Source organism: Syngnathus acus, chromosome 9 (assembly GCF_901709675.1).
Source record: "Syngnathus acus chromosome 9, fSynAcu1.2, whole genome shotgun sequence".
In the NCBI taxonomy this organism is placed as follows: domain Eukaryota; kingdom Metazoa; phylum Chordata; class Actinopteri; order Syngnathiformes; family Syngnathidae; genus Syngnathus; species Syngnathus acus.
Window position 1 is genome coordinate 831,358 of NC_051094.1, and position 8,810 is coordinate 840,167.

The following is an 8,810-nucleotide window of genomic DNA, read 5'->3' on the forward strand; positions in this document are numbered from 1 at the left end:
ATGCCATAATTTCCAGTCACACTCAAAATGATGCACTCAACGCCTACTACTCATCCAGATCGTCCAAGCCTGCCAACGCTGAAACTTTTACTTGAATATGACCATAAAACTAACGCATCCGTCTCTCCGTGGGAATCCAACTGTCACTTTTGGAATGCATTATGAATCAAGCTTCATCAATAATTGGTGAGCAAAAAACCCCTGTAGGGCAGAAACGGGAAAACCACAAAGAAGAAATATCTTTGCCTTGTTTCAAAACTTTGTGGTGGAATTTTGTTTTCAGAAGACCAGAGTCATTTAGAGGGCTTTCTCAATAGCAGATTTCTGACGCTAGACTAACATTAATTAATATCTCATTTTGGCACAATGTGGACTGTTAAGTGCGTCACACATGCTCTGATGTATTCTGACGATTGTTGGCTCGAAACATGCTGGAAAGTTAATGGCTGCATCAGCGAGATGTGCCCAGATTTGGGTCACAGTGTCTGCTGGGAAACATCAGGACTATATACTGCACTGTATCTAGATTTGGAAACAGCAAAAAAAAAAATATTTTGTCTCGCCAAACCATTGCAGTAAATTGGAAGATGGATTACACCATCACTTTCAGAGCTAAAGCACAGCAACAGGATTGCTAGCATAAGCAATGTTAGCATTGTCCGCCTTTCCAGCATTTGGACAAGATAAATGAACAAAAAAACACGGAAAAAAACGCAACTTAAACTTTACTAGCGACTTTTCTCTTACGTATCCAAATAATGAAGCAGTGAATAAAACGCCAAAGCTAAAGCACAGCTACAGGGTTGCTAGCATAAGCAATGTTAGCATTAGCATTTAATCGTCCGCATTTCCAGCATTTGGACATGATGAACGAACAATAAAAGACGGGAAAAAACGCAATTTAAACTTTACTAGCTTGAATACTTTTCTCTTAAGTATCCACATAACGGAGCAGGGAATAAAACACCGTCCCAGAATTAGATGTCAAAGACATCCATTGTCTGTTCGTGCGCTTGCTGCTCTGTGATAAAGTGACGTCTCATTGGCGGCATCAAGGTGGCATAAAAAGGTCGGTCACAGTAATCCACACCGTATATCTACTTTCACATTTCTAGGACACTACTTTGAATCACCCTGAGAATGTCTTTTCAGGCTCTTGCGTCACTACAAAACTGTCAAAGGTGAGATTGCAAAAAGTAATCACCGATTAGCGATGAAGACACGGTGGAGCAAAGTTCAAGCATCCTTTAAAATCATTTTAGTTTTACTCCAATAGAAATAAAGTTGCTGGAGATGGGCCATTACTCTTTTTTTTTAATGTGTGTTTTTATCGGATTTAGGGTAAAGAATGTTTTTTTTAGCATTTCAACAAGTAAATAAATATTCATAATGATTTATTATGTATAAATTATTTACCGTAATTTTCGGACTATAAGTCGCACCGGAGTATAAGTCGCACCAGCCATAAAATGCTCAAAAAAGTGAAAAAAAACATATATATGTATATAAGTCGCTCCTGAGTATAAGTCGCCCCCCCCACCCAAACTATGAAAAAAACCGCGACTTATAGTCCGAAAATTACGGTACATTTAATTTTCCGCCAGTGCGCACAAATCTGTCAAAAAGCGACACAGCAGCCAAAAACATGCCCATGGTCAAATACTAACGAATCAGCGCAACGGCCACCCATTTTTGTTAAAATGACAATAAAAATTGAAACAATGGCTGAAAAGTCCAACAGGAACCTACCAGTGTAGCAAATTCATAATTCCATGACCAACACAAGAAGAAATCATGACAGGTGAGGAGCCAAATCCTACTGAATAAAATCCCGACCGACGAGGTACTATCTTGAACCTGCACCGTCTTCATTCCCTTACTGTAAGACATCAGTGTGGAACGGATACATGTCTTAAAGCCACAGCCATTGATCAAACTCTGCCACCATAAACAGCTTCACAATGCTGTGACATTACGTACATAAAGAGGGATGACAATTTGACACAACCATTAACGAGTCCAATATTGTTGTCCATCTCACACAATGATCCTATAATAGTACCTATTTCTTGCTGTCGAGAGGAATGCGTCTGAAAAGACATTTCTCGCACAGTATTTCTTTCCGAGAGAAGTGTGTGACATTTATATATTTCAAAGTTGCGGCTTCGAGGCAAAGCGACAGTATAATGCATTGCCTGGTCAATATGGCTTGACATTGCAATCCCCTTGCCGCCGAGTCCTAAATTCACCTGGAGAAGTTTTCTCAAACCGAAAGTAGAGTGTCGACAGAACGAATGCCGGATACCTTTTAGTTTTTTTTAAAATCCTAACCAGGGATCGAACTCGTGCGACTAGCATGAAAGTAAGTAGCATGTACCATTAGCTCACCAGTGCTAAATGTTTTTCAATTAAGACCGTAAGCCCTGGAGTCTTACAATGAAAGGGGGCGGGATCAATTCAACACATTTCCCGAATGCTTGTTGTGGTGCCGGTTAATTTGCTTAATGAGCGTCGCAATGACTAATTCTGATGCACATTAAGGAACACGTTCTCGCAATTAACGCTTAAATCCCATCAGGCCATTAAGTGAGATATTACATTCTCGCTTTATACGCTTTTTGTTAAGTAGAAAATTGGGGCGGCTAAAGAGTTTTTCCCACAGCAGTGATTTCACGATAAATCACAAAATGATGGATCATGATAATTTCGGGTTAAAAAAATCATTTGAAACGTTAAATAAGTGCCTCCTTGTTATTCCACCTATCTCTTTGTGATGGGTGTGCACACGACGACAACAATGAGCCGTTCTAATATAGCGGTAGGTATAGCTAGTGAGCGAACCGTGCCTCACAATTGTATCGGTAGCAAATGTTGCTAACAATCATGGACAAAAAAAACAACAATTTGATCGATTAATTGTCAAAGAGGCAGAATTTAATGGTTGTGATTCATGAGCAAATCCGTTCCTGGCAGAATTCTATCATTCATGTCATTTCCTATTCCATCTTGTGTAACAGATATTGCAAAGTCTTTTTTGTAAACATAATCAGTTATGTAATTCTCCTTTGGCTGCACTTTCTACTTTGAATACAAGTATTTTTCACCTATTCCCAGAGTGAATTTTGTATTGCTACATTAAACAGTGTGGCGCAAACACAAAAAACAAGAAGTACAAAACATCAAAACTATTTTCCCTTTGAAAACAAACAAGAAGAAAAAAACCTTGCCCATTGGTGGCAATATTCCACCGGAGCCCGAAAATATCTCCGACTGGTCTGCTAATGTTTTTATTTAATTGCCCGCCTGCAAAAAGAAACACGGCTGTGCACTTTGAGAAAGGTTGCTACGACTTGTCATTTCAATCAGGTGAGCAATCTGCAATCATGAGGATAATATTCCAACAAAAGCAAAGTTAAGTGCAAAATGATGTTTGAACATTTGGCTGCTCCGGGTTTTAGCATTACGCTCGACAGTTTTGGATATCGACGTAATAGTCCACTGCTGTCCAAGCCGCGCTACAATCATTTCCCAATTTGTCCCTGAACCATAATTGCATAATGTCACTGAATTTCATATTGAAACGGAAAGGAGATGCTTTTAAATTACTGGTTACATGTAGTCAAGGCAAACAGCAAAAATATGTAATTGGAGCAGAAAAGGATGCTGCAATAAGTGGAAATATTTATCAAAAAGGCTTACAGCTGCCATGGCAACCTTGCCCTGCTGGACTTTGTCAAATGAATCTTTTGCACTTGAGAAATCAATCCGATATGAGGCCCATCCCAGTTGTGTACCACCTACACACATCAAAACACCTTTAGAGCTAAAACAGCATTGCTTTTCTGTAAATGTCTTTCATCCTCAGGTTAAATACTCCACACCAGTCCACTCCAAATGTAATGGAACGTTTTTTGTTTCATAGCGAAGACATTTGGGATGAATAATCCATTTTCCAGGTGATGATGCCCTTTTTTGATTTGAAAGCAACCAAAGCGAAATTTGACACTGTATTGTGTTCAGTGACTGCCAACGCATACTGATGCATCGTGCAGCAGGTGAAAGAAAGATGGAGATGATTTTGTCACAAGGCTGATTGTGATGGATAATGAAAAGGTCAGAAGTCGCTGCAGGGAGAGCAGCTGGCTTTATAATACCTTGTTAAGCGTGGCCGTCTGTGGAAATTGTCAAAATGACCCACTTAACTTTTGTGTGAACCTCGGTCAAAAGGCAACGGGCCCTCACTATTAGATGGTTTAACATATCGCAGCTTTGGTGCTTTGCACATTCTTCCGGCCAATAGCGCTGTTGGGGCATGTTTGCTTTTAAAAATGTTTACAGGGGGGAGAACGAGGCACCGAGCGAGTCTAAGAGGCGTCATTAATAATTCAGAAGGCCTCACTAGAAGGACTTGTGTTGACATCCATTGCAGCCTGGTCATCCTGGATAAGGGACCTTCCCATCTGTGGTCTCTTCTCAAGGTTTCTCAGTTCCCCTAGCTGGAGTTTTGAGTTCTTCCTTGCCCTCTCGGGAGTTTAAGATCAGGGGATGTTGGAGAATATTTGCCATTTTTCACATGTCCTGAGTGTTGTTAGTCACCTAAATGTTGAACAGAGGCTGTGATTTACCGAAGTCAAATTCCTTGTTTGGCACGCTCAAACATGGCGAATAAAAACTCTTGAATCTTGAAACACTGGCGGCGCTAGAGTGGGGGCTGCGGGGGCACTGCCCCATCCCCCTGTCAAATGCTTGGGTCAACACCAGGTGCCAGACCAGATAATTAATTTTGGAATTCTTTCGCATGCTCTTTATAGAGAACATAGTAATGCTGAGTTTTTTGTGGTACGTAAAAAAATGTTTTTTTTGCGGGGCTCCTCGTCGCTGTTGCATTTCGCTTCCACCAGGTGCCAGACCAGATAATTGATTTTTGGATATTTTTGGAATTCTTTCCATTGCTCTTTATAGTAATACTGATTTTTTTAGCTGTGTAAAAAAAATGTTTTTGGGGGTGGGGGCTCCTCGTCACTGTTGCATTTCGCTTCCACATGCGCCACCTCTCAGCAGGATTTAGTCGCCACTTTAATTTCCACCTCTGTGTGCAATCAAGCAATTAAGGCGGTCCAATTAAAACCCAATTCCGGCTGAGACCAGCATGCTTTGTGCCTAATGGTTATGTTGTAATTAGCGCCAGAGGTCCTCGTCTCGGGGATGTAATCCACTCAGTTGTTAAATGAACACGCCTTTCCCATCCTTTTCTCGTAGGAGCCTTTGAAGGTGTCAATCTGGTTGGGAAATTTCAAAGCAAACTGCGCCGTCACAGTATAAGAGCGCCAAACGCTGCGGTGGGCATCCTTTCAATACACGCCGCTATGTGTATTCACCGCTCGCCGAACCAAAACTTGGAAAGTAGAGATGGCGGAGCTATGAAAAGAAAGCAATCCACGCTTCATATTTAACCAAATCTCAAAGGACGGCGACTTTTTATGAGGCCGTATGATTTTTAACGCTCACGTGTTTTGGAGGCCGTTACACTGCAACGGCCAAATGGAGGCCCAAATTACATTTTCACCTTTCACATGCGTGTTCCGCTAAATGATGAGTATTGATTTGCCGGTTTATGTAGCTTTACCTGCGCTGTGCCTGAGATAATAAATTCCCAGGGGGGCCACTGGCGGGATATTACTGTGCTACGACCCCCCCCCCTTCCCCCTCCCCTCCTGGTGTAGAGGTCAGCGTGAACAAACAGGCTAATAATTGAGATAATTACAAGCAGGCTTAAGCAAAAAACACACATCGCTGCTTCATTGTAGAGCGAGTGAGAAATCATGGTGGCGTAGAGTGCGCCGCGTGATCAAGTATGATTTATTGATCAGCCTTCTTGTAATGTGTAATGCAATTGCGTTTTATTGCTTTACATATAGCAAGTGGAATAAAACATTTTGATGGGGCCGCACGAGTGCCGTGAGATAAAGAAGCGAGGAGGAGTCGCTCTCAAGCAGCACTTGTGCTTGTTGTTGCGACGTGATTAAAATAAAGCGGAACCTCCTTCCGAGTCTCCGTGCTGTGAGCATTTCAACCGGTAGCTTTGTCAGAAGCATAGGAGGTCAAAAATAAAAAGCGACTCAAATTGTAATGCGAGCATAACCGTGATCAGGTTGAACAGGAGCGAAGCATGCTGAGAACTAAATCAGCGCTTTTGTTTCTCAGGGAGACGGCGCAGGAGACACATCGCCGTCAGGCCGGGGAAAGTCAAGCTCGGCAGAGGTTTGACAGCAGAGCCTTGGGCAAGCGTGAGGATGGACTCGCCAGAGAAAGGCTATGGCTCGACACGACGGGGGATGGAGAACTTTTGTGAAAGGAGATGGGAGAGCAAAGGGAGAGCAAAGAGAGAGAGAGAGAGAGAGAGCGGACGGCTTTCTGCAGCCATCTGGCCCGTTCACTGATCCAGAACATTGACACTGGCTGCACAGGGAGACAAAAGGAAAGAGAGCAGAGAAGACAGTTGCCTGATCTGAGGCGGAGAAGAACGAGAACGGGACAACCCAAATCAAAAGTCCCAGACACAAGATGTTTATGGCGGCTGACAAAAGATGGAAAAAAAAACAAATTCACTCCTTATTTCTCCCATCATTTCATAATGACAAATGAATGGGTTCTCCTTGATGTGACTTTTGAAATGAGATAAGACTCCCAATTAGGATTTAGTTGATAAAGATAGCTCCGCTCGACCACATCACTCAGCGATTAGCTGCGGCTGGGCACCGAGCTGATAGTCGTTGACACACAGGATAGAGACAAGGTGGCATATCTTGTCTAAACAGATGGCAGGAGTCTGCCCGCATGAATGAATACACACACACACGCATTTGCCAAAAAATCAGGAAAGCTGAATTAGTGGAAATCACTTGAACGCTATATTGCAATTGGATACATCATTGTTTGCGTGTTTCAGCAATTTGAATTGAATTTTTTAATTTATTGATTTGGGTACAATTTAAATGGAATGTATTCATTTATTTCTTTATCTATTTATTTATTTGGGTACAATTTAAATGGAATTGAAACCTAAAATATAGACATATTAAAATGGTAATGCAAGAAAGAAGACACTTGTCATGACTGTCATCTCACAACCAGCAGTCACGATAAAAAGAGTTTCACAGCAGAGTCTTGCACGGAAACCCTCATAAAAAAGATATTTTTTCTGAAACGAAACATTCCGGGATGCCGGTAAATAAAGAATTACTTGAAAGTAAAGTCGCTATGATTGAAGATCTCACAAAGTTCCAAATCCTTCATACGGATGAGTCTTGTTGGAGATTAACTCACAAACTTTGCAAGTTCTCATGATGCAGCTAGAAAATAAAAGTAACAGATAGTAAGTTCTGATCCATGTCTGGATCCTGTCTTCCCCTTCACATGGTATAAGCAGGCAAAGAAAAAAACCATATTTTACATTTAGACTGGTGAAATCCATTTGCAGTCACGTCTCTTTTTTTTGTACGCAGGCAGACCTCCACGCTTCAAAATGACCTTCCGATTGTGACATTGGGAATTGTCGCTGTCACTGTTCTCCTCCTCCCCTGCTCATGTGGAAACATTTGGTCTTTGTGCACGCTGGCTGGCTGGCAGCGCTCAGCCATGTTCACCACCCCTGAAGGAGAAGCGAGCTGGTCCCAAAGTCGCTGAGGCGGATTAGTCTGTCCTCTCGCTCTCTTTCCCTCCATCTCCGCTCGCCGTTTAAGCGTATTGGAGGGCATGTGGAGAAACAACAAGCTTAAAAGTTAACGCGTCTGTCCAGGGACCTTGCGTCATTCTTCGGCTGTCCCATAAAACTCGTCTTCCCGGTGGCGTTCGGAGTCAATATTGCACAGGTCCATTTGGGAGGACGGGTCAATAAAGGAAAGCAAACAACACGTTGATCATCTAGTCCCAGGAATTAAACACGAGCCTTTTTATTTGTCATGGCCAGACTTGTAACCTTGGACAATAATGGTGTGACGAGAGTACATTTTGAAAATAAATAAATAAGATAAGCAACAGAAAGAGGCTGAAGGACTCGATTTTCACAAATCCAACGCCGCATAAATATGCGCGGAGACGTGTTAGACAGGGTGTCGGTAATTTCACAGCTGCGCCGTTGTGGGCGTGAACACTCCATGTGTTGCCAATCAAAATGTCTGCTCTCATTCCCTTTAGTAAATGTGTCGCAGTCACATCCCTCATGGACGCATATCTGCGGAAAAGGACGCAGCAAAGCACGCGTGACGGGAGCATTGTTGCTACGCTCGGTGGCTATGGCAACAAGAAACGTCATCGGGTAAATGAGTTGGTAAAAATGGATGGGGACTTGAAAGATTTCTGCAGACTTCTTGTATCAATCGTTTGCCGTGCTTCTAAACCTCGCGTGTCCTTTGGAACGCACCATTAGGCTCAGCAGCCAAAAATGTCCCTGTCTAGTAAATCAACTTACCGGACCACCGCTAACTCAGGTGTTTGTCTGACAGATGTTTTTTTTCCAATTTTTTTCTTCTGTCACTTTCTCCGTGGCAAATAGGCAGAATCGCACATGGATTTCCTCCGCAGGTGGGCCTACCCGCATTGTTGCCGACAGGAGCCGGGAGTGATTGAAGAGCTCCACAAAGAAAAGGGCATTTTTTACAAAGCGAGCCGCTCACCTGTGAGGAAAGCAGCATGTCGGACGGATTGCGAGCTGGCGTGTGTTGCCAGGTGAGCCCAGGCTTACGATTTTACGCACGTGTTAACGTTTCGGTGGTGGCAGCCAAGGAGCTAACGGCTTCTCAAAGGTGTTC

The 8,810-nt window shown here is 42.8% G+C and overlaps 1 long non-coding RNA gene across 1 annotated transcript in view; it reads left to right on the forward strand.

The window, feature by feature from the left end:
- LOC119126715 overlaps positions 1-6,868 on the forward strand; it is a 55,488-nt gene extending 48,620 nt beyond the window's left edge. Inside the window, exon 5 of the long non-coding RNA XR_005098688.1 lies at positions 6,205-6,868. This is a non-coding gene — a long non-coding RNA (uncharacterized LOC119126715). The remainder of the gene's footprint in view (positions 1-6,204) is intronic.
- Positions 6,869-8,810: the final 1,942 nt, after the last annotated feature.